At 45.4% G+C, this 25,115-nt stretch overlaps 1 protein-coding gene and 1 long non-coding RNA gene across 6 annotated transcripts in view; both read right to left on the bottom strand.

Annotated features, from left to right (window-relative positions):
- FHIT (fragile histidine triad diadenosine triphosphatase) overlaps positions 1-25,115 on the bottom strand; it is a 1,048,842-nt gene that overhangs the window by 466,524 nt on the left and 557,203 nt on the right. The gene's annotated exons all lie outside the window — the stretch shown is intronic.
- The window catches only part of LOC310838294, a 29,362-nt gene continuing 21,496 nt past the window's right edge, over positions 17,250-25,115 (bottom strand). The window contains exon 3 of the long non-coding RNA XR_014560899.1: positions 17,250-17,432. This is a non-coding gene — a long non-coding RNA (uncharacterized lncRNA). The remainder of the gene's footprint in view (positions 17,433-25,115) is intronic.

Below are 25,115 nucleotides of genomic sequence, written 5' to 3'. Positions count from 1 at the left end.
GCAAACATTCCAAGAAAACAGCAACTAACCAGAAAGATGAGATGAGGGTGGAGTGGGGCAGCGGAATCCAAATCCTGTTTTGTTTTGTTTATACCGGAAAGGGGTTTCTTTGAAAATACATGGCTTATAGCTGCAAAGCACTAAACATCCTGTTTTGTTCTGTTTTACAGCCTTAATTTAATTTAGGACCCAATGCTGAATTTAGGAGATTGCTTTGTCCTATAAGATTCCTACAATATCCCACTTCATACTGTTCAGAAAGAGGAGGAGGAGTTTGGATTTGATATCCCGCTTTATCACTACCCTAAGGAGTCTCAAAGTGGCTCACAATCTTCTTTCCCTTCCTCCCACACAACAAACACTCTGTGAGGTGAGTGGGGCTGAGAGACTTCAGAGAAGTGTGACTGGCCCAAGGTCACCCAGCAGCTGCATGTGGAGGAGCGGGGAATCAAACCTGGTTCACCAGATTACGAGTCCACCGCTCTTAACTACTACACCACACTGGCTCTCCAAAGGTCCTGGACTCACCAAAGATGATATGGAACTTTCAATTTGTGAACTCTTTTAAGTTAACTTATCTTAGGTTCCAAGCCGATGCTCGTTGCTTTTTTCCTTTTTTTTTAAGGCTTTGTCAAATAAGCAAAAAAAAAACAGACAAAAGAGTTTATATAGCTGAAAGTTGTTCAAGCTCTTGATAACATGGGGCTGATTTAGTTTGCTGCTCTGCTTGATGGAAGTGTGAAAACGGCACAAAGGACATCAAGAGATATGCAAGGAGGCATAGCATTGAAAACACATCAATAATGGAGCGGGGATATTTATCTGTGACATTTGGGTTTAAATCTTTGATGTCAATGATATAATGAGGGGGGAATGACACATGGTATGGTTTTTGGTAACTGGTATGTGCTTTGTAACTGAATCATTAAATGAGTTTTGTTCACTGCATAGGATTTTTATTTTTAAACAGACACATTTCCCATACCAACGAACTTTGCAGCCTACTGAACTGCCGTGAAAACCAAAACATTCAATCAAAGCAAAGGACAGGCTTTCTAAGACCATATAACAGTTATATCACATGTCCAAGTGTGATTATTATAATATCATTTCCCATTGAGCTACAGGCTGACTTATGTTGTGATTTTATAGAAATCATAAACAGCTAGGAAATACAGACACACACAGGGAGAGAGAAGAAAGCAAGGAGAAAGAGAGAGAGAGAGAGAGAGAGAGAGAGAGAGAGAGAGAACAAGCATTTGGTTCTGATGGAATGCAACACACTTTATAGCCCATTCATAATTTGCAACTTTGACAGGAATAAGTAGTCACAGATAGGTAGCCGTGTTGGTCTGCCATAGTCAAAACAAAGAAAATTCCTTCCAGTAGCACCTTAAAGACCAACTAAGTCAGTTCTTGGTATGAGCTTTCATGTGCATGCACACTTCTGAAGTGGTATCTGAAGAAGTGTGCATGCACACGAAAGCTCATACCAAGAACTGACTTAGTTGGTCTTTAAGGTGCTACTGGAAGGAATAAGTAGTTCATTCATTATTCCTAGGGCCCATTCATACAATCATTGCACAGTGTGGCAAGATGCGACTTACAAGGTGAGGACTCAATCCATTGTGAATCTGTTTTGCAAGTGTTTCGCTACAAGTGAGCTCACTATGCTGGTGTTCAAGAACTATGGTCGCCTGCTGTTTCAGTGCATGATGGAGAAATCAGGTCCTTTCTCACATGCGGGCACTCTCAGAGGTTAAAACCTTGACACACTAAAACCAGTTGGGTGAAACAGTTCTGCCCCCAGAGGTCTTTTCCGTCTTTGGAGCTATTTCTGCATCTCAGTCCATTTCTGTGTGTAATTTTATTTGCGGAGCAGGCAATATTTTTTTAAAGCCCTTGTTATGAGGGGGGAAAACTGCTCCTTTTCCCTTATGGGGTAGCCAAGAGCCCATATAGAGTCCTTTTGTAGGTTCTCTATCGGTAGGAGAAAATAACAGAGACCAACCAGAGAATATTGAGAAGCAAAGCAGCTAGTAAGCCTGATCTTTATTAAAGCTGTTGCAACAGGGTGCTCCTCCACACACACTGGAGGGGAGAGAGGGACCCCGAACCATGCACACAAGCCCTTACATAGACATTTTAAATTGCCCGCCCTGGAGTCCAAGACCACCCCCAGAAACATCATACATACATCACAGAAGGGGTGTAGCCCAAGACCACCCCCTTATTACATCAGAGAAGGGGCAGAAATCTGGATGTGTTGTTTCTTCCTGTCTGCCAGGTTACCTGATTGGATTACCTAGGCATCCTGGCCACTCTTTTGTTATGATAACTACTCAATTCCTGAATCCAGGTCACAGATCACAGGCTCACACCTTATTCTTATATTAAATGTGCCCTTAAAACAGAATTTGTGAAAGAGACAATGGGGAGATTTCCCATTTCCTTCAACCTTGCAGAGAAATATTTGAGGTCATTTTGGGAGAGAGAAAATGGTTTCAGGACTTTTCTGTGGGTTTCAAACACGTGGTTTACATATTTGTATGTGTTGGTACATTTATAAACATCTATTTTTTATATATAAGACCTTAAAATTCTTATAACACTCTAAATATGTCAAAATACCCAAAATATCACACCGACACCCATGCTCCACTGAAAAAGTTCATTTGAAAGTCCAAACACTTTTAGTTTGTTGTACTGAGAGATGGGGAGCTAAAATACTCCCCTCACCTCCTTGAGAGCTAGCTCAGAAATAATGACAGGACTGATGAGATCTGAGCTTGGATTGTATTTTTCCAACTTTGGTAAGAACCTGAGTAGAGCCCTGCTGGATCACACCAAAGGCCCATCTGATCCAGTATTCTTCTCTCACAGATGCCTATGGGAAGACCAAAGGCAGGACATGATACACCGTCCTGGAAGAGGTTTGAGTATTGTGTCAGGCACTGTATTATGTAGGGCTGCCTTTGAAAAGTGCAGAATACAGCACTCAGGCTGTTGATATAGGCCAATAATCAAAGGACTGCTTCCCTCATCTGTTTCCAGGCACAATTTACAGTATCCCTTTTGACCTTTAAGGTCCTAAATCACAGACCCTCCAAGTTTTCCTATTTTTCCAGAAACAGCCCCGGAATTACAGAAGCCATCCCAGTTTCTTATTTGATCCCGGAATGTCCCACCTTTCCTTAGAATGTTCCTATTTTCATTGGAGAAATGTTGGAGGTTATGGAATCCTACCTTTCTATCATAGGACGGGTGTGTGTGCATGGGCATAGCCAGGATTTTTGTTGGGGGGGCAGGCTTTTGTAAGGGGGAGAACCCCAGATTTGTATTGATGTGTATTGATTTTTACTTATTTAGGAGACAGCTGCCCCCCTGCCCCCCTTTGGCTATGCCAATGGGGGGTGGGCACAGGAAGGAAACAAGAAGGGGGCCACGGTGAGAAAAAGCTTGGGAAACACTGACCTAGATCAAGTTTTAACTCATGGCGTGGTCTTCAGGTCATGCTCTTTCCTATTAACCAGAGATCCTGCAGACTAGGGATGGAGGAACCTGCCAATTTTGGTTCCTCTCAGTTCCTCATTTATCAGTGCTTAAGTCCAATTCTCCACATTTTCAGTGTGCAAATTTTTAAATGAGAATTCAGAAGCATTTTCATGCAAATTTCACATGTTCGGAAAGCAAAATTTTTGCATGTTCCTCTAACATATATCAATGTATATGTGCACTTTAGCTTGGTATATGCATTTTTGCACGTACATTACTTGGCTGGAAGGCTGCATTTCAAAACGTTGAGAAGTGTGGATTTTCACCAAGATGGCTGTGTTTCGGTTCACATATTGTTTTGGTAAATATGAAGCCGGTAGGCCTGGCTACAAATGCAAACTGAATCCTAATTCCTCCCCCAGCCCTTCCGCAGGCTGCCATCCCTTTTCCATATGAAGCAGAAGCTTTGTCGACGCACCACGAAGCGTTTCCTCTCTGCAGAAAATGGCAGGAGTCAAGCTTGACGTAGCAATCAGAGCACCTGCGCTGCCTAACCAAATGTTGTGAAACTGTGAAATTTTCTGCAGCAAGCTGAGGGTAAAATGCAACCCTTTCCCCTTTATTATGTAATAAAACAATTGCATGCTTGGGAGCTGTTTACAGCATAATTCTGCTCTGTCCTCATAGCCCCCTTTTGAAACATATAATTTGATATGCGCGCTAGATTTTATGTGCGGGTATGCGTATGTGTTTAAATGTGAGGCACGGAAAACTTTTTTTTATTCTCTCAAAAACCCTAGTCATAAATTTAGATAGGTGATTACCAGGCACGGCGGTACATAAAATCACCAGAAGACTCTCCTGCTTGGGAAGGGAGGGGGTGGAACGGCTTGGTGTTTCCAACACGGCCTGCATACTGAGTGTTTAAGCTGGCTGCCTAAGCCCAGGCGGGCTTCCCAAAATGCTTAATGAGCAAGCTTGGAGGCTTTCAGATTCCAGCCTATCCCAACTTTATTACAAAAGTTTATCTAGCTATAAAGACGCGATTGCACGGCGCTGTCATGTTTTTTTATAAAGCAGTTTATAAAAGGTGACATCTGGCAAAGAGGCAGATCTATAAAAATCAGGCTGGTGGATGTAGTGTCATTTTTTCTGTCATCCTCCCAGAAAGAGTAATATTATTTTGACACACACATTCATCCCCACTGTCAAGCTTCTATTTTTATAGTGAGCTCGCCGCACGTATCCCTAAGCAATACAAAACCTTTGGGCTAATGCAAAGAATGACATCTCTGCATATGTAGGATAACACTTATTTGCAGGCTTGACTTTGCCTGATGGGATTGCGCCTCCCCTACCGAGCACAATGTCATTTCCGTGACAATATGCATTGTTAGGAAACAATAAATAAAGATGCACGGCGAGTCAGGGGAAGGCCAAATAAGCAAGGACAACAACAACAGTATAGCAGGCTGGGAAGGAGCTTCCTCCATTTGTCCTTCTTGAATATTTCACCAGGCACATGAACCCTCTCTGTGCATGAGGGAGAGAGAGAGAGAAATCTCCCCAGGGCATTGCAGGCTCCTCACAGGCAGAATCCCAATACTGTGTGTCCTTCCAACATTAGCTCTGTAGTTTTGACATTTAAGAAGGTTTCTAGTAAACCCTGCATTGGTATAAGCAGATGCCATCTCACTAAGGTTTCAGCCTTTCAGCCGCTTAGCTGGGGTTCTATCCTAGTTATAATCAGCACGACTACCTCACAATGTGCAGCCGAGGCTCACGGTGGGAGCCACAGCAAACGTATGACATGGGATTAGATCTGGGCAGCAGTCATCGTCATTTCTTCCTCCGCGATTTCACAAATTGGTCCCATTTTTTGCTCCGTCAGTGCAATGTCACAGCACATTACATTAGCAGCGGCATAGGCAATGTGTTACATTTTTTAGCATGCGCCCTGTCTGCATCTTGTAAAATATTTTGCAAAGTGTGTGTTTTTAAATCACGGCAGACCACAGTGCTCTCTCTCTCTCTCTCTCTCTCTCTCTCTCTCTCTCTCTGCATGTTGTCTCAATGGAACCCGGGGCGTGGCGCCAAAGTGTCTTTGCAGGGGCTTTAAGTCATGTGCACATGAAAAGTACATAGTTTTTCTATATACTGGCCTCAGTTTGGTGAGGAAGCTGACTCTGGAGGCGTCCACTCCGTGTCAAAGAAGAGGGGAGTTTGTGGTCAGCCATGACACCCACATTCTTCCAGGAAAAAAAACAGGCTTGGGACTTTGAAAGACTGATCAGAAGGCTAAGGAGACCTGGGTTCAAATCCCCACGTGGTCATGCAGCTTATGTCAGGCTTCAGGGAATCCGATCCTTCCCACGGTTGGCAGCTAATAAGCAGATAAACAAGAATAGTTCTTACCTTTATTCAATATTCACAGAAAGAGACAAAGGAATGCAGTCTCTCTTAGATAATGGTGTTGCTCCAAGTCCCACCCCTTCCGTCTCTCCTATTCTACATTATCCCTGCGTCGGCTGATCTGAGCTTTCTGCCTCTGAGCTTTCTATTCTCAATGTCCATCTGGTCCTGGGAGGGGGCAGTCAGGAATGTTTTCTAAAGACACTGAGTCTGTTAGCTGTCTCTCCCCTGGTGCTTCTTCTTCCTACTGCTTCTCTCCCAATATTTCCCAGCTTCTCCCCACTGCAGCCTCTGAACCATGCCCTTCTGCAAACTGCTATTGTAAATCTATACTGTCCTTCTGTTCTCAGGAAGGTTCAGGAGAAGTGGGGGGGGGGCGGTCCCCACCATTCCTCCTCAGTCCAGCCCCTGACAGCTCACCACTTAGCCTAACCCACTGCACAGGGCTGTTGTGATAATCTAATGATGGGGAGGAGAAAACCCCCATGTTTTTGTTAGCCCCCACCCCACCCCAATGTTGGACACATCTCAGCCCACTTGCTGGCCAGTCATTATCCCTCTCCCACTCTAAGAACAGAAGAAAAGCTCTGTTGTATCAGGCCAAAGACTCATCTAGGCACCTCCGTGAGCTACAATTCGCAGAGTGGTTTAACAGTCAAACCCTCTTCCTAGAGAACTTCCTAGAGTTATAGCTCTAGGGGGTCTTCTAACAATTCTCAGCACCCTTAACAAACAACAGCTCCCAGGATCCTCTGGTGGAGAGGCATGGCTGTTTAAAGTGGTATTGTAGTACTTCAAATGTATGATGAGAATGTGGCTTAAGCAGCTCAGTCCATGGCAATCTGGAGACCTGTTTGGCTGCCAATCACTGCCAATGAATTAATGCACACCACTGCCACCAAACTCCTATCTGCGTTACAATATTGAAAGTCCACAGTGATGTATTTTCAGAAGAGACTCTGCTTGGGCTTGCAGCTGCCAAAGAGTGGCTTGGCTGTAGTAAGTTGAAAAATCACACACACACACCCCTTATAGATCCGATCTAAATTTGATTACTTTTGTGGTATTTTGCAGGGCAATCAGCACACACTGAGTGTCATGGTAATCAAGAGCTGCAAGTATCATTAGCCAGCGTCAGCAATAAATGAGAACAGAACCTTTAATTTCAAATTATAAGATAACACATTGATTAATAACCACGGGATGATTAGTCAATTCGAGACCTTATTGCACAATTGAGGAATTCATCCATTATCTGCTCAGCATAATTCTTCTTTCATCTTGGAGACTTTAAAAACAACCAAGGAAAATTACTGTCCCTCAGTAAAGGCTTTTGAATTTCATATGCATTTAATTAGATAAGTGCCATTCCAAGGACAGGAACCATGACAAATAGTTGTTCTTTTCAAATTAGAAGAATAGACTGTTCAATGAGCAATATTGATGTTCTCACACACCTAGTTATACAAGTGTTTGGCTAGTTCTCCCTTTAATTTATCTAACCTTTTAACGTTTAATGAGTTTTTAAAGCATAGTTTTGGTTTATGTGTGCTGTTCAGTCCCCTAAACATCAGAATCACTATCAGCAGCAATGCTATTATTATGTACGTATACATAGACACACATACACACAGCGCTCTATCCTAGTGTAAGATGCCGGGACTATTTTGAACAGCCTCCGCAGTCATTCTTCTGGGGAAATTAGAAGATAAAAATCATTCCACAGGAGCTGAAGAGGAAAATCACAAACAAAGCTGTTCTACCTTGTTTAGGAGGCTCTGAATAATAAAGATTCTAGAGTTCTGTCACTAGGTATGGAAAGTTAACTCCACAAGACTCATAGGAGCCAACTCCTAGGGGCCAAGGCATCTTTGGACCCCCAATAAAATATATGAAGGCGCCCCCCCGCCCCCCCAAAGTTGATGGGTACTGCCTTTCCAATGTTGTGCATGAATTGCATCATGTGATCAATTATATAGGGTGGGGCTCAATTGCCCCCCTCCAAATATTTTATTCAAGTTGGTACCCCTGACAAGACTGTTAGTAAAGTTGATCTGCATAAATCTAACAAGCAATGGAAAAAGGAAACACACAGACACACACATGTATTTTCCCATAACATACAGTGGTACCTTGGGTTACAGATGCTTCAGGTTACAGATGCTTCAGGTTACAGACTCCGCTAACCCAGAAATCGTACCTTGGGTTAAGAACTTTGCTTCAGGATAAGAACAGCAATCGCGCGACGACAGCGTGATGCCATTAGCTAAAGTGGTACCTCAGATTAAGAACAGTTTCAGGTTAAGAACGGACTTCCAGAATGAATTAAGTTCTTAACCAGAGGTACCACTGTACTTCATTTGAATGACTGGCAGAGATGGAGAAGATCAGGCCTGAGGAATAGAGGCGGCCCTCCAAGCTTTCCTATCTGGCCCTTTGGACTCTGCCCAGGCCACTCCCCCTTCCAAGTCCATGCCTTTCACCAGGCCTCCTCCGTACCCCCCTCAAGTGCTTTGCCTCAGGAGGAATCTGTCCTTGAACTATGATAGTGCCTCCTGCTTCCGTGGAACAAAGAGGTGCGTGTTTGGGGTGAGTGCGCAGAAATTTCTGAATGATTGTAGCCTACTGAATAAAGCTGTTCCTTATCCCGCTTTTGGCTCTGACCCCGTTGTCCACTGGCATGCAGCCCCGGAATGCTGTCCCACGTGGGAACATGGGCTGTGGTTAAACTCAAAATTCACGTGCAATTTTGTGGTTACGTACCCAAGCCACGAAAAAGAGGGGGTTGGTTATCTTTAAAGGTTAAACTGCTACCGCGCTGTCCAAGTCACGAATCATGTTGAATGTGGCCTACAAGGCATGTGGCATGGTATGTACTGGAATGCTATATGGAATTGCTCCCATAGTTTTGCTGCTCTCCAGGACCAGTCCTACCATTGTGCGGAATGTGGCAACTGCCTCAGGTGGCAGCTGCTGGGAGAGCAAATCTATATTCATTGCTGCCCTGCTTGGTTTTGCATCTGGCCCTGCCCACCACTCGTATGTGGCCCTCAAAAGGCTGAAGAATAATGGAATGTGTCCCTCCAGATGAAAAAGGTTCCCCACTCCTAGGCATAGTATATGCTGTTCTAGGACACACATCTGTGACATGCCAAGGACAGGAACAGGTCGTGTTGATAAGCAGGGACAACTTGCAGTGTGGATAAGGGCCAAAACCAACTCTATAGTCATTTCTGCTGCCCTTTCACAACGCCGGCAGCAAAACCCTTTTTCCTCAAGAATAATTCTGCATATGATGATTGACTCTTTATGTTGGTCATCCATTTGCATTGATTTCTTGTAATCACTTTGGGCAGTGGTGATTCTGTTCCCTTCCTTGAGCACGGCACGGAGGGAAATCAAATCTAATCAACAGATAACTTCACAAGGTATACCGAGTGCAACCCCCGCGCCTGGGATTTCATTCTCTTCCGATGGATTTCTCTGTCATAATTACTGCTGTACAGAGAGCGAGAAAATATGGGTAAGGGAAAGCCATTGCTTAATAAAAACAAGTGTGTGTAGAGAAAGCATTATCAGATGCTAGGAAGTTGTCTCTTTAAACGGATGTTTCTGAATGGGTTTACAATGCCAGTAGCTGAAAAAAGAGAGCAGGGGAAGAGTTCCTCCCTCACGCAACAAGCTGATGCCTGTTGATAAAATATCGGTCCTAATCTTCATGCCATTTTGATAATTCACTGTGCGCGCTGCACACACAATCCAGCTACCTTGCAGGCTGCGGAAGGATTCTAAGCACATCGCTCAGTCTGACAGAGCAACTATTCCAGACAATTGGCTCCCAACGGGTCAAGACAGTGATGCTCAATCAGGATTCAAACAGGTCATAAAGCCTTCATGGATCTCGCTCAAGTGGGTGGTGATGTCTCCCTGGGGCAAGCTCATCATTTTCAGCTACAGTCAAGCACTTGTCATTACAGACAAAGTTCCCCCGTCAGCCGTCGTAAGGCACGTTTTAATCGGCTCCTTAGCGAGGACAGCAAATCTTATCAGCACTTACGAAATCCAAATATTATGTCACTCAGGCTAGGCAATTAATGTAAGGACCTTCTCGAACCGCTCCCTGGCAATTAACCCGTGTCATTCCCTTTTCCGCTCCACACTGAAGGTTATTCCGTGTCTCATTTCTACACATAAGGTTGGTCTGTGCAGACCTGGTGCCCCCATGACAATTGTCACTGGGCACAAGAAAATAACATAGCCGTTCAAGCTAAGCAACGTGCCCCTGGGTACAAGTGTGCAGAGGAAGGCAACCAAGATGTTTCCGGGTCTAGAAGCCGAGCCTTATAAGGCTTAACCTGGAAAAGAGGAGACTGAGAGGGGATATGCTAGCCATCTTCAAATATCTAAAGGGCTGTCCCATGGGAAATGGAGCAAGTTTGTTTACTCCTCCTCTGGAGAGCAGGACTCGAACCAATGGCTTCAAGTTACATGAAAGGAGATTCTGACTAAACATACGGGGGGGGGGGGACTTTCTGACAGTAAGAGCTGTTCAGCAGTGGAATGGTCTCCCTCAGAAGGTTATGAACTCTCCTTCCTTGGAGGATTTTAAGCAGAGGTTGGATGGCCACCTGTTATGGGTGCTTTAGCTGAGATTCCTGCATTGCAGGGGGTTGGGCTAGATAACTTCAATTTACTTTAATAATCTCAATAAAATTATAAATATAAAAAGTTCTATCAAAGCTAGTGGTCAGTATTATATATTCTAGCAGTGGTTTACTGTATTAAGAAATACCGTATTTTTCCGTGTATAAGACTAGGTTTCTTCCCTTAAAAATAATGTCCAAAATTTGGGGGCGTCTTATATATGGGGCCATATCCCCCCTATTTTCTTAAATCAGAGTCCCCCAAAATAGGGGGCATCTTATACATGGGAGCGTCTTATAGGTGGGAAAATACAGCACTTGCCTTTACCTCTCTGTAACTAGGAAGTTCCAATGCTCACAGAATAATGGCTTTACAGTAAATAACAAAAAGCCTTTGGTTTTGATTAACAAAATATATACAAGCACCACTCTGGTCACGACAAGGGTTCAGGTTTGGATATAGTCAAAATATCCATATATTATGGAAATACATAATGGTCTTGCTTGTTACCGAACATCATGGCTGCATCTCTCTCTCTCTCTCTCTCTCTCTCTGTCTCTCTCTCTCTCTCTCTCACACACACACACACACATTTAAAAACACACACAACAACAACAACTACCTCACTGACATTTCAAAGCCTAACAGCAGAGTTAAACCAAACTGGAAGAAAAAATACGTTTTATGCTCCTGCTATGAAATAATCAAGGAAAAGTACAAATATGAACACACAACAGGCCAAAAAGAATCAAAGGCTACATTTCAATAATAAGTTTTCAGAGGTCAAAATACTTTCTCCTTTCATAGTGAGCTGCGCTTATACAGTGCAGGAGAAATGAAATCTCGGGTTCATCAGCACGTTGTTATGGTTGTTGAATGCAATCTTTGTGATGTATTTCTACAGCAAGACTCCAATCTATGCATCTTGCTAAACTAAACTGAGAAGCCAGTCGCTCCCCACCTTCATTTGTTTCTGAGCCTAATGATGAAATGAAACAAATCATAAACCCATTTAAAGGGGAAAGGTGGTGAAACAATTATAAGGAAAACTATTGTGCAATTTATAAGGTGGCTATATTACACAGCACAGCAGGTGTGGTCCCGCGGATACACAATCAAATCCAAATTTTTGAAGAAGATTAACCCAATAACTACCCTCCTCAGAAGGCTTTAAATGTGGTTCTGAAAGGGATTCAAGAGATTCATTACACAACCAGAGGAGAAATTCATTTGGTTTGCATTTCTATGAGAGACCAAGCTAACGTACAAAGCTGCCTTATCCTGAGTCGGACCATTGGTCCACCTTCATGGTTTCAAACTGGGTTCTCTCCCAGCTTTAGCTGGAGATGCTGGGGCTTGAACCTAGGAACTTTTGCATGCAAAGCATATGCTCCACCACTGAGTCATGGTCTTTCCCTAACTATTTCACACTGCCCAAGTGAATCTGCAAACTGAAATGCAGCTAATCCTTTAAAACCTGCACCTTTCAGAATTTTGTGGTAAAGTTCCCCAACAAAGAAGAAGAAGAAGAAGAGGAGGAGGAGGAGGAGGAGGAGGAGGAGGAGGAGGAGGAGGAGGAGAAGGAGTTTGGATTTGATATCCCGCTTTATCACTACCCAAAGGAGTCTCAAAACGGCTAACAAGCTCCTTTCCTCCCCCACAACAAACACTCTGTGAGGTGAGTGAGACTGAGAGACTTCAGAGAAGTGTGACCGGCCCAAGGTTCCTAAGTATCCACAGACAATGGTCCATTCAGCACACTTTGTGAGTAGCCTAATTAAAGCTGTCCCACACACTGCAGGAAACTCAAAACCTGGGAGAAGTCAACCCACCATGCCAGTCAGCTAGAGCAGATATGGGGAACCTTTGGCCTTCAGATGTTTCTGAACTGCAAATCCCATCATTCCTTGCTATTGGCCATGTTTGCTGGTGATGGTAGAAGTTGTAGTTCAACAGCATCTGGCAGGCCAAAGTTTCCCATATCTGAGCTAGAAGATGTGTATATGCAAAGGTGTGTCTTGCTATAAGTGAAAGTACAGGTTACATTTCCATCAACAGATCTCGAGACAGCTTCTTGGGACATACTTAATACAGGGTGTGAGTTCTTTGCATCCTTTCATCTAGTTCTGACTGCATCTCCAAATGCTACATTACAGAAGGTATAATATGAATGAATTCTAGCCATACGTACAGGAAAGAATTGCAGATTTTGTCAGTAAATGAAACTTTTCCGTAAGACTGCAGTGAAAGGAATATACTTGCTAAAGCCTGCACAACGCATTATGCCGAAGCACATCCATGTAAATCTGAAATTCTTCTATTTAGACTTAGCTTATAATATCCTCCGGGACTGATATATGAAATATTCATAGCAGAATTGCATAAACAGACAATTTGGTGCCAGATAATGTCCCAAATCCGAGAAAAGAACTTTGACATTGTTGAGCAAGTGGGAAAGAAAGCAGAGCAAACAGTTGTAAGATACTGGATGGGGTAAACCAGACCTTTCAAGCACTGAGGGACCAAGTGGGACTTTTGCTCCAGCTAGGCCTATCTTGTAGCTAATATAATGGTACCCCGGGTTATAAACGCTTCAGGTTACAAATTCCACTAACCCAGAAGTAGTTGCTCTGGGTTGCGAACTTTGCCCCACGATGAGAATGGAAATCGCACGCCACCAGAGCAGCAGCAGTGGGAGGCCCCATTGGTGAAAGTACACCTCAGGCGAAGAACGGTTTCAGGTTAAGACCAGACCTCCAGAACAAATTAAATTTGTAACCCGGGGCACCACTGTACAAGTAACAAGAAGACCTCACTGGGATTGCAGTGCAGAAGAGCAAAACATGTTTTTTTAGATGCCACAAATGGCACACTTAGTCCAGAATGTTTGCTAACATACTGTGGGAGATCTCCTTTATATATATTTTTCCTTACCATGTGGACCCTAGAATAGAAATGATTTCTGAAATGCCTCCTGACATATTGACTGGGAGATGAGGGTGTTAAGCACCAAGAAGGTGATTGGAAGTAACATGGCAAGCAGTCAGCTAGATGTAGTGCAGCTCTGAATAGCTGAAGGCACTATGCCTCTGAACACCACTTGCTGGGAATTTCAAGTAGGGAGAACATAGTTGCACTTAAGCCCTACTTACATGTTCCCCATAGCCATCTGTTTGGCCACTGTGAGAACAGAGCATTGCACTGATCCAGCAGGGCTCGTTCTTACATTCTTAATTAGGATGTGAGAAGAATTCGTATGATTAAGATCCAGAAAGTGGGAGCAGGAGGGAGTCTGGAGAGGGGGGAATTGCCAGCTTTAGTTCATAATTAATTATAAATTATGATAGCCCACTTGGATCCAAACTTCAAAAGACAAGATTCGAATCAACTTTATTTTTATTTAATTGCTTACATTAATTTCCCGATTCAACACACAACCACCTCAGGTGGTAGGTTCAACTGAGAAATCGTAACGAGACAAAGGTCGTTAAGTGAGAGATGCATGGCTGAATGAGGGTTTGGACCGGTCTAAAGATTTGAGCCAGTTGCCCTGGAAACTTGTTGAAGGATGAGGCGTAAATCCTAGCCCAACATTCCCACTCCACAACAATGGATCGTTTTCCTCATGTCCTGATGCTAGAGATCTTGCTTTGCTATCCTACCCATCCATTTTCATTCTGGAAGCCTGTGCCCCATCCAGCGCAACATGCACATGTGGCACGGCTGGGCTAACAGGCCTCCAGAAGGAGCTAAAAGCTACTGGAGTGATTTTAAAAGCAAATGTGACTTGGCAGTGTCAAGCTCTGATTCGAGCATGTCTTCTCTATGAGTCACCAGACCCGCATGGCTACATCTATAAGCTAGGAATGTGGGTAATATCAGACTGTGTATGAGATGGTTCACCCTGTGTCCAAAGTAGCTGAAATAACTGGCACGGCAAGTTTCCAGAAGAAAATGTTCTCAGGGTTAAAGTTTGCAGTGGGGAGAAATTTCATTGGAAGGGAAAGACAAATCACCACTAAGGGTTAAAGGACCATAGTTAAGATGAAATGGGAGGAAAGGTATATTTTAAAAGGATTTGTTGCGGCTACTTTTTTCGTCTCACAATAACCACAGCAAAGTTATTGATACCTGTTAGTCAACAGTCAATTTAAAAAAAAATGTTTCTTTATACATATACGTGAAGGAGCGTCTCCACCCCCATTGTTCAGCCCAGACACTGAGATCCAGCGCTGAGGGCCTTCTGGCGGTTCCCTCATTGCAAGAAGTGAGGTTACAGGGAACCAGACAGAGGGCCTTCTCGGTAGTGGCGCCCACCCTGTGGAAACCCTCCCTTCAGATGTGAAGGAAATAAGCAGCTATCCTATCTTTAAAAGACATCTGAAGGCAGCCCTGTTCAGGGAAGTTTTTAATATTTAATGCTGTACATAGGGCCACTTAATTCTTTACAGCAGGGATGGGGAGCCTGTGTTCCTCCAGATGTCACTGAACATCTGTAGCTTCAGCCAGCATGGCCAAAGGGGGTGATGGGTGATGTAGTCCAAGAAGGTTGACAGGCCACAGGTTCCTCATCCTTGGTGACGAACTTAATTACAAGTATCATAACAACATAGGAAGAGCCCTGCTGAATCAGGCCAATGGTCGATCTCCAGCCCAGCATCCTGTTTGCACAATGGCCAATTGGATGCCCTTGGGCAACATCAGGGCAACCAATCAGGTGAATGTAGTGCCAGTGAGTTGGCCCAAAATACATTTGCTCCAATGGTATGATTGCATGTCTGCAAATTGGGAGCGGCTTGCAGAAACAAAGAAGGTCCACACCCTTCCCTTTTTTTTCTTTTTCTTTTACCAATCCTCTTTCGTTATGTATGTTCAGTTACACTAGGAGTGTGCAGGTTGTTTTGTTTAAAAATATTTTGTACATTGCGCTTTTTTAAAAAAGTGGTAAACTGCTAATTCAAGGACTGTCAGATGAAGAATACGGCAACTGCGCAGAACATACCCTGACAGATCTGACAGAAAACATGAAAAATGTGTGCTTTCTATCATAATGATTATTTTTCAGATAACACCAGCTGTGCGCCTATTAAACCAAGCGACTGCTTCCCCACACAACACCGAGTACCAGCATTCAATCATGAAAGAAATATAATTCTCCACGGGTTTTCCCCACATGCTTTAAATCAGCGGCAATCTGTGCGTTCCTATCCACCCTGGAAACGCCGAGGCAAAAACCCTGGATCTGTGTCCCAGCTTGGAAACCCACTTGTTATCTTTATTGACACAGAGTAGTAGCGGAGTGCGTGGAGAAGTGGTTAAAGGAATGTTTTACATCAGAGTTAACTCTGATAAACTGCTCCCTCTTGCTGTAAGACATTTCATTCAACTGCTCTTAAGAGAGCCCTTAGAGTTCCTGCTGGGAGCTCCCCCCGACTCTTTCAGCTGTCACAAGAACAAAACAAACAAACCCTGAAGCTCTTGCCGACAGACAGACAGATGGCTGCGTGATACCTCCAGCACCGGAAGCAGGGAGATTCTAAATATTAATTGCAGGCAAACACAAGCAACACAGGTGCGGTTGCACTCAGGTCCTGCTTGGGGGTGGACAATGAGAACAGGACGTTGGAGAAAGATGATTCAGCAGGATTCTTCTTAAGTTCTCAGAAATGGCACCAGCATTGCAAAACAGGCAGGAACAGTTAACGAAAGCTGTTCATAACTCCTCTGAGGTATTGCAAAGGTATAGTAGATTTCCCCCAAGCTTTTAGACTGCTGCTGCACTCAGGTCCTGTTTGCCGGCTTCCCATAGGCATCTGCTTGGCCACTCTGATAACAGATGGGCCACCACTTTGACGCAGCAGGCTCTTCTTATGCTTTTAGATTGGGCTTAAGAAAGAAAATTCCCCTTTTCAAACCTGAAAGGGCTCATCATAGGCTTCTTTGTTAAAACTGAAGTGAGCCTGGTTACAATAGAGATATCTGATGCAATTTCTCATGGCCGCAGCACTCTGAAAAGAGCCGGAGTTCTGCCTGGGATGCGATTGACTCTCAGCATTTGATAGGTGCAACATTAGGTCAACCACAAAAGAGTGTGCAAGCTTCCATACTGAATCTTGTTTTGGAGCTGCCCATTGCTAACACAAGGCCCCCGGATCATTGGCCAAGATGGGATGTGGCCCTCAGGCTAAAAGGTTTCCCAAGTACTAGATCTAAACAGATCTACTACGAAACTAATCCAGGAGGGCCCCCAGAAGCAACTTTATTCATGCATGTATATACAGTGGTACCTCGGGTTAAGTACTTAATTCGTTCTGGAGGTCCATTCTTAACCTGAAAGGGTTCTTAACCTGAAGCACCACTTTAACTAATGGGGCCTCCTGCCGCCACCGTGCTGCCGGAGCACGATTTCTGTTCTCATTCTGAAGCAAAGTTCTTAACCCAAGGTACTATTTCTGGGTTAGCGGAGTCTGTAACCTGAAGCGTATGTAACCCAAGGTACCACTGTAACATGTCTCTAATTTTCATCCCCTCCCAATAACTTGAAAACTATAAGGCAAAGGAATATTTCTTCACACCAAAGACTTTGACATGTGAGATAAAGCAGTAGACCAATTTTAATCAAAATATGAGATGTAGTAATTATTTTATTTTATTAACAGTGATCTGTCATGGAACAACCCCACTGAAGAAAATAACAGTGGTTTCCCAGATCTCATTGCTGGCTACAAAGGCGTCCCCATAACAGTTCAAGCTTCAGGGTCCCCAAAATTTAGGATCAGACCAGATGCGGATTGAGTTTCCAGCATGCACTCACCCTGGTATATTCCCCACCTCATGACTGGCTGGATTAGGAAGAGTTGTCATCTGGTCTGGTCCTCTCTCTTTAAAAAACAAGTGAAAGTCAAGAAGGTCTTCACAATGTCACTAAAGACACTTGATTCTAATTTAACTTGCCATATTAAGGCCATCTTCTTGGTCTCAGACCAGAACAACTACCAACCAGATCTGTTGAATCCTGGTCAAATCACATTATTATTATTATTATTATTATTATTATTATTATTATTATTATTATTTATTTGTACCCCGCCCATCTGGCTGGGTTTCCCCAGCCACTCTGGGCGGCTTCCAACAGAGATGAAAAATACACTAAAATGTCACATATTAAAAACTTCCCTGAACAGGGCTGCCTTCAGATGTCTTCTGAATGTCAGGTAGTTGTTTATCTCTTTGACATCTGATGGGAGGGCATTCCACAGGGCGAGCGCCACTACCGAGAAGGCCCTCTGCCTGGTTCCCTCTAACTTGGCCTCTCACAGTGAGGGAACTGCCAGAAGGCTCTCGGAGCTGGACCTCAGTGTCCAGGCAGAACGATGGGGGAGGAGACGCTCCTTCAGATATACTGGACCGAGGCCATTTAGGGCTTTAAAGGTCAGCACCAACACTTTGAATTGTGCTCGGAAACGTACTGGGAGCCAATGTAGGTCTTTCAAGACCGGTGTTATATGGTCTCGGCGGCCGCTCCCAGTCACCAGTCTAGCTGCTGCATTCTGGATTAGTTGTAGTTTCCGGGTCACCTTCAAAGGTAGCCCCACGTAGAGCGCATTGCAGTAGTCCAAGCGGGAGATAACCAGAGCATGTACCACTCTGGCGAGACAGTCTGCAGGCAGATAGGGTCTCAGCCTACGTACCAGATGGAGCTGGTAAACAGCTGCCCTGGATACAGATTTGACCTGTGCCTCCATGGACAGCTGTGAGTCCAAAATGACTCCCAGGCTGCGCACCTGGTCCTTCAGGGGCACAGTTACCCCATTCAGGACCAGGGAATCCTCCACACCTGCCCGCCTCCTGTCCCCCAAAAACAGTACTTCTGTCTTGTCAGGATTCAACCTCAATCTGTTAGCCGCCATCCATCCTCCAACCGCTTCCAGACACTCACACAGGACCTTCACCGCCTTCACTGGTTCTGATTTAAAAGAGATAGAGCTAGGTATCATCTGCATACTGATGAACACCCAGCCCAAACCTCCTGATGATCCCTCCCAGCGGCTGCATGTAGATGTTGAAAAGCATGGGGGAGAGGACAGAACCCTGAGGCACCCCACAAGTGAGAGCCCAGGGGTCTGAACACTCATCCCCCACCACCACTTTCTGAACACGGCCCAGGAGGAAGGAGCGGAACCACTGTATGACAGTGCCCCCAGCTCCCAGCCCCTCAAGACGGTCCAGAAGGATGTCATGGTCGATGGTATCAAACGCCGCTGAGAGATCCAGCAGAACTAGGAAACAGCTCTCACCTTTGTCCCTAGCCCGCCGGAGATCATCAACCAGTGCGACCAAGGCAGTTTCAGTCCCATGATGAGGCCTGACTCCCGACTGGAAGGGATCCAAATGGTCCGCTTCTTCCAGGGGTGCCTGGAGTTGTTCAGCAACCACTCGCTCAATCACCTTGCCCAAGAATGGAAGGTTTGAGACTGGGCGATAATTGGCCATCGTGGCCGCATCTAAAGATGGTTTTTTAAGAAGTGGTTTAATAACCGCCTCTTTCAGCGGGTCTGGGAAGGCTCCCTCACGGAGGGAAGCATTCACCACCCCACGAAGCCCATCGCCCAGTCCTTCCCGGCTAGCTTTTATAAGCCAGGATGGGCAAGGATCCAGGAGACAGGTGGTTGGCTTCACTCGTCCAAGCAGCCTGTCCACATCCTCGGAGGTAACTGATTGGAATTGATCCCACACAACTTGACCAGACAGGACTCTAGCACTCTCCCGCCCCGGCCCTGCTCCCACGGTGGAGTCTACTTCTTCCCGAATCTGAGCGATTTTATCTGCAAAAAAAATTTGCAAAATCATTGCAGGAGAACATGTGGCCTGTACTGGGCCCCGATGTTACAGGTGGTTCTGCTAAATTGTGAACCACCTGAAAGAGTCTCCTGCTGCTGTTTTCTGCAGATGCAATAGAGGCGGTGAAGAAAGTCTTCTTCGCCGTCGCTATCGCCACTTGGTAGGCTCGACGTTGAGCTCTAACCTGTGTCCGGTCAGATTCAGAATGAGTTATCCGCCACCGGCGCTCTAGCCGTCTCAACGATTGTTTCATTGCCCTCAGATCCGTGGAAAACCACGGGGCTCTCCGGGCTCCATGCAATCGGAGAGCATGGAGAGGGCGCTTCGGAGCCAAACAGTCAATAGCCCTGGTTAACTCCACATTCCAGCGGGCCACCAGGGAATCGGCTGAAAGGCCATCAACATGGGATAAAGCATCCCCTACCACTCTCTGGAAACCATTTGGATCCATTAAGTGGCGGGGGCGGACCATCCGAATCGGTCCCACCTCCCTGCAGAGGGGATGCGTCGCAGAGAAGTCCAGTTGCACCAGGAAGTGGTCTGACCATGGCACTTCTTTCGTTTCACTTTTACTTAGTGTCAGATCACCAACATCCGTAGAGGTAAACACCAGGTCCAAGGCATGTCCGCGGCTATGGGTTGGGCCAGACTTATTCAGGGACAGCCCCATGGAGGCCATGCTTTCCACGAAGTCCCGAGCGGCCCCTTGTAAGGTCGTGTTGGCATGGATGTTAAAATCCCCTAGGACAACCAAGCTAGGTGTCTCCAGGAGAACATCCGCCACGACCTGAAGCAGCTCGGGCAGGGAATCCTGGTGCAGCGGGGAGGTCGGTACACCAAAAGGAATCCTGTACTGTCCCTATTGCCCAACCTCCAGAACATGCACTCAGAAAACTGGGTCTTCCCAATAGGACGCCTGGTGCAAACTAATGACTTCCTAAAAATCACTGCAACCCCCCCTCCCCGCCCACATGACCTGGGTTGCTGTGCGTAAGAGAAACCTGGTGAACAAGCAGCGGCAAGGACAGGCCCATCTGCTTCATCCAGCCAAGTCTCTGTTACACATGCCAGGTCAAGTCCTCCATCCATGATCAAGTCATGGATGGCAGTGGTCTTATGAATCATTGACCTGGCATTGCACAGCAACACTTTCAGGTCATGTGGGTATCCCTTGCTGATTCTAGTATTCATCCGGTCAGGACCAGACCCGGAGGCAGGGATAGTCCTCAGACAATGACTAAACCTGCCTCCTCTGTAATGACATGGTCTGGTCTTAGCGTAACTCCTCCTCCTACCCGTGATCACTGAGATCGGTTGTCCCAGTGCATTCCCCCCTGTGAAACATATCCCAGCCATTTTGTGGGCTGGGGCCCATTCCCCGGCAGCCCTGACCCCTCCCCTTAAGAGCAAAATAACCCCTTAAAAACAAAAAACAAAAACAAAAAAAACAAAAATAAAACAGTACAAACAAAAAACAATAAAAATTACAAAAATTACAAAAACATAAAATCAAACAAATTCCCAGGCCCAATAAACATCCACCCCCACCCCCACCCCACATACAAAAAATTCAAAATAAAAATTTTAAAACATTTTAAAAGCACTCTGCACCCCTCCAGCAGTAACAGCAACTGTCCTAGTGAGGCCCGTCAGGCCCTGCCCTGGGCCAGATGGTGAGTGGCAGGAAGGAGCAGGGCCCCATACACTCACACAGGAGAGTCCTCCTGGGCAGCAGAGCGCAGCAGTCCTTATGAGGCTTCAGGCCCCGCCCCAGGCCAGATGGTGAGTGGCAGGAAGGAGCAGGGCCCCATACACTCACACAGGAGAGTCCTCCTGGGCAGCAGAGTCCAGCAGTCCTTATGAGGCTTCAGGCCCCGCCCCAGGCCAGATGGTGAGTGGCAGGAAGGAGCAGGGCCCTCAGACACTCACATACAGGAGAGTCCTCCTGGGCAGCTGAGCGCAGCAGTCCTTATGAGGCTTCAGGCCCCGCCCCAGGCCAGATGGTGAGTGGCAGGAAGGAGCAGGGCCCTCAGACACTCACATACAGGAGAGTCCTCCTGGGCAGCAGAGTCCAGCAGTCCTTATGAGGCTTCAGGCCCCGCCCCAGGCCAGATGGTGAGTGGCAGGAAGGAGCAGGGCCCTCAGACACTCACATGCAGGAGAGTCCTCCTGGGCAGCAGAGTCCAGCAGTCCTTATGAGGCTTCAGGCCCTGCCCTGGGCCAGGTGGTAAGTGGCAGGAAGGAGCAGGGCCCCATACACTCACACAGGAGAGTCCTCCTGGGCAGCAGAGCGCAGCAGTCCTTATGAGGTTTCAGGCCCCGCCCCAGGCCAGATGGTGAGTGGCAGGAAGGAGCAGGGCCCCATACACTCACACAGGAGAGTCCTCCTGGGCAGCAGAGTCCAGCAGTCCTTATGAGGCTTCAGGCCCTGCCCCAGGCCAGATGGTGAGTGGCAGGAAGGAGCAGGGCCCTCAGACACTCACATACAGGAGAGTCCTCCTGGGCAGCAGAGTCCAGCAGTCCTTATGAGGCTTCAGGCCCCGCCCCAGGCCAGATGGTGAGTGACACAACTTAGCGGAAGATTCAGCATCACATGCTCCACAATTCACTTAAAACTCCCCCCCCCGCCACTTAACTCAAGTTAAAAGAAAAGGCCTGACAGTGTGAAGAAAATCACAGCAGCTGAGATAACAGGGATAGGATAGCTATTCCTAAGCAGCTGTGAATCAAAACATGAATGACAAATGAACTGAGCCAGGCTACAGAGCAAGAATGCATGCAGAGGGCTCATTGGAACTTAGCTTTCATCTACTGTCTAATATCCCCAGGAAGGTCAAAGATCTCCATCTTTGTTATTCATCACAGTTCTTCTCTTTATTAAAAGTGCTACAATCTTTGGGATTTCTAAGAAATGTGCCTTTTCACAACTGTGTCTTTTGTTTCTTCTTGAAACAAAGAATCACACAGCACTGGTCAAACAGATGGGTTTTGAGCTCCTTTGGGATGGTTTTAAACACAAATATTTCAATTTACACACTGACACAGGTGCTCCAGTTACCAATTCTTCCTTTTTTAAATAAAACACACACACATTTTCTGTTGCCCTTATTTAATTACTTTGCACTTTGCCATAGGTCACATGAGCGTGAAAGCACATCACTTAAAAATGCTACTCTTTTCTGTAGATCATGGAGACGTTGCCATTGAAAACTTTGAATAAAATAAAAAATAGCATAATAATAATAAATGATGGTGAGGAGAACAGCATTACATGGAATCTTGGGGCTTAGTATTAGCATTGGCAATTGAGAAAAACTGTTAACAAATCATTGTGTTTATGCACTACTGACTAAGGTTTTGTAACACTTTATTTTCTCCATCACCACTATTGCATCATTGTTTGGTACATCTAGAGAAAGGTGTGAGACAGCAAAGCCAAGTAGCTACCCAGGTTTTCTGCTGCATGTCCTGTTCTATGGGATGCCCAATACCAAGGATAGTGAGGGCCCAAGCAAGGTCAGCAAGCCCAAGCAGTTAGAAAATTGAGGCAAGGCAGGATCAGAACCTTGGAGAGGGACTTAGGTGTGGATTTCAGGACCACAGTTAGTGATCCTGCAGCTGGTGTGAAACAAGTTGTGTGTAAGGCAAGATAAGGTTCAGACATGATACAAGACAGGGCAGGGCAGAGTTCAGGCTAGGGGCTGAGGGTTTGCTATAGGGAACACAGAGTTCTGAAGTTGCTCCAGCAAGGAACAAGCTGAAACCGAGCCCTTAATTATTAACATCACCTTTGTTGCTCCACTTAAAGGACCCAGCTTTCTTCAATGACCTCCTACACTGACAGAGCAAGGGAGCCTCTGGTCTGACTGAGTCTCCTGCAGTGGAGTCCTTCAAGGCAGAAGTTGGTAGTGCCACATCCTTGGGAGGGCAGAAGTCTGAGCCCCACAGGTTCACTTCAAGGTGCTTCTGGGGCTGTCTTTCCCTTCGGCTTCAAAGTCCTCTCCTTCCTGAAGATGAGGAACCCAACTCCCAAAGCAAGTTGACTCACCAGTGTCCTGAAGCAGCTGGCAGATCTCAGTGTTGCATTTGGCCAGTTAATGCACCAACACCTTTTTCTGAAGTCACTGCCTTCTTCTAGGCCTCAGGAATACAAGCTATGAGGATTTCTCCTCAGGACTCACCTGAGGAGGGCTCTCCTCAGGACTCACCAGACTCAACCAGTATCTGGTAGTAGAAATATCTCCTCAGGGTTCAGGTTTCGATCCCTGCAGCTCCACATGGGAAGGACCAGTGCGTCCATCCATCTCCTGTTTGAGGATGCAGTCCTTTGAGGACTCTGTCACTAAAGATTACTGGTTTGTGGCTATGACACCACCAAGTCTGGGTCTCATACATGGATGCAAGATGCATATATCCCCCACAATGACATGCATGATTGTTATTGGGGCAACTTGTATATTTCCCCCATTCAAGTGTGATTTGAAATTGTAGGGAGAGGAAACACAACTCAGCCATTCTTCCTCATTTGCCACTTCTGTCAAAGTGGCTTTCATGATTTATTATTTTTTAAGCAACAGCAATAATGAACAAAGTGGTTCTTTTGCTGCATTTGTACAGCTGTCCATGTTTAACACAGTGAACTGCCCTGTCATAAGGCATTGATGGAATCAAAATCAAAACTGCTCTGTGTGCTTCTTGGCTGCAGTCTGAACAGATTGGTAGAGCAATAGATCATGTTTTACAGGGCTGATTCACCAACGCCTCTCCCTCTAAGCATCCTCTGCTCAAAAACATTTTGGCTACGTACCCTTCAAATTAGAGGCAGCACCTGAAATATATGTGTGTGATTTCAATTTCTCTCCCTATAATATCTTTCCAACAAAAGTCAAGCTGTTCTGGTGGTCTGCACAGGCCTTTCCCACCAATTCTAAAATGGATAGTGCCGGCTCCAATAATTCCCCCACCCCCAATGGACCAGTAAAACAATAGATGTGATTTGCAACATTGAAGGGCCATGCAATTTCATGCTCTTCAAGTGTTCTGTGATAGCAAATGAATCCAGTCCCAGCAAAGATTTATATGAAGGTGGGGGAGAGAAGCATCTTCCGTACTTCCAACTGTTTGAGGATAATTGGAAATGCGACATGCATGCTTTTAGCAAGCCACTTTTTATGACATACTGCATCACTCCATATTATTGCGCAACATGAAAGTGTGACATAATTTGACATGACAGCTCAGATTTACTGGACAACAGTCCCCATTCCACTTGCAAACTGGATAAGTACAAAAGAGGCCAACAAAAGCTGGCCAGCAGGAACACAGCAGACGGGAAAATGTCTGCTGTCTGCCAACTTTAAATTGCTGTTGAGTAATTTAGCGTATCTCTAGAATAATCCTTTAAAAGAGTAATTAATCATCATTTAGAGAGGGTCTTCAGTGAAGTGTGTTTACTGTCTTTGATTCATGCCTGGCAGGTTTTAATGAACCACCAACACCTCTGTATTGTTCTACCCTTTATTGTCATAATTCCATGTAAACTAGCAGAGTTACGGGTTCAGAACTCTAGCTTGTTGTAAGGATATGATAGGAGTCTTACATTCCTCATTACAATTTAATCATTACGGCAAAATCAGTTGCGTCCTTCTTGTGGAATGAACACCCCAAACACTTAATTTATGGCCATTTGGGAAATTTGTCATTCTGACATCTCTTAAAGCAGA

Source organism: Podarcis gaigeae (genome assembly GCF_964106915.1).
Source record: "Podarcis gaigeae genome assembly, chromosome: 2".
Taxonomy (NCBI): domain Eukaryota; kingdom Metazoa; phylum Chordata; class Lepidosauria; order Squamata; family Lacertidae; genus Podarcis; species Podarcis gaigeae.
This window is presented reverse-complemented; position numbering and strand designations above follow the sequence as displayed.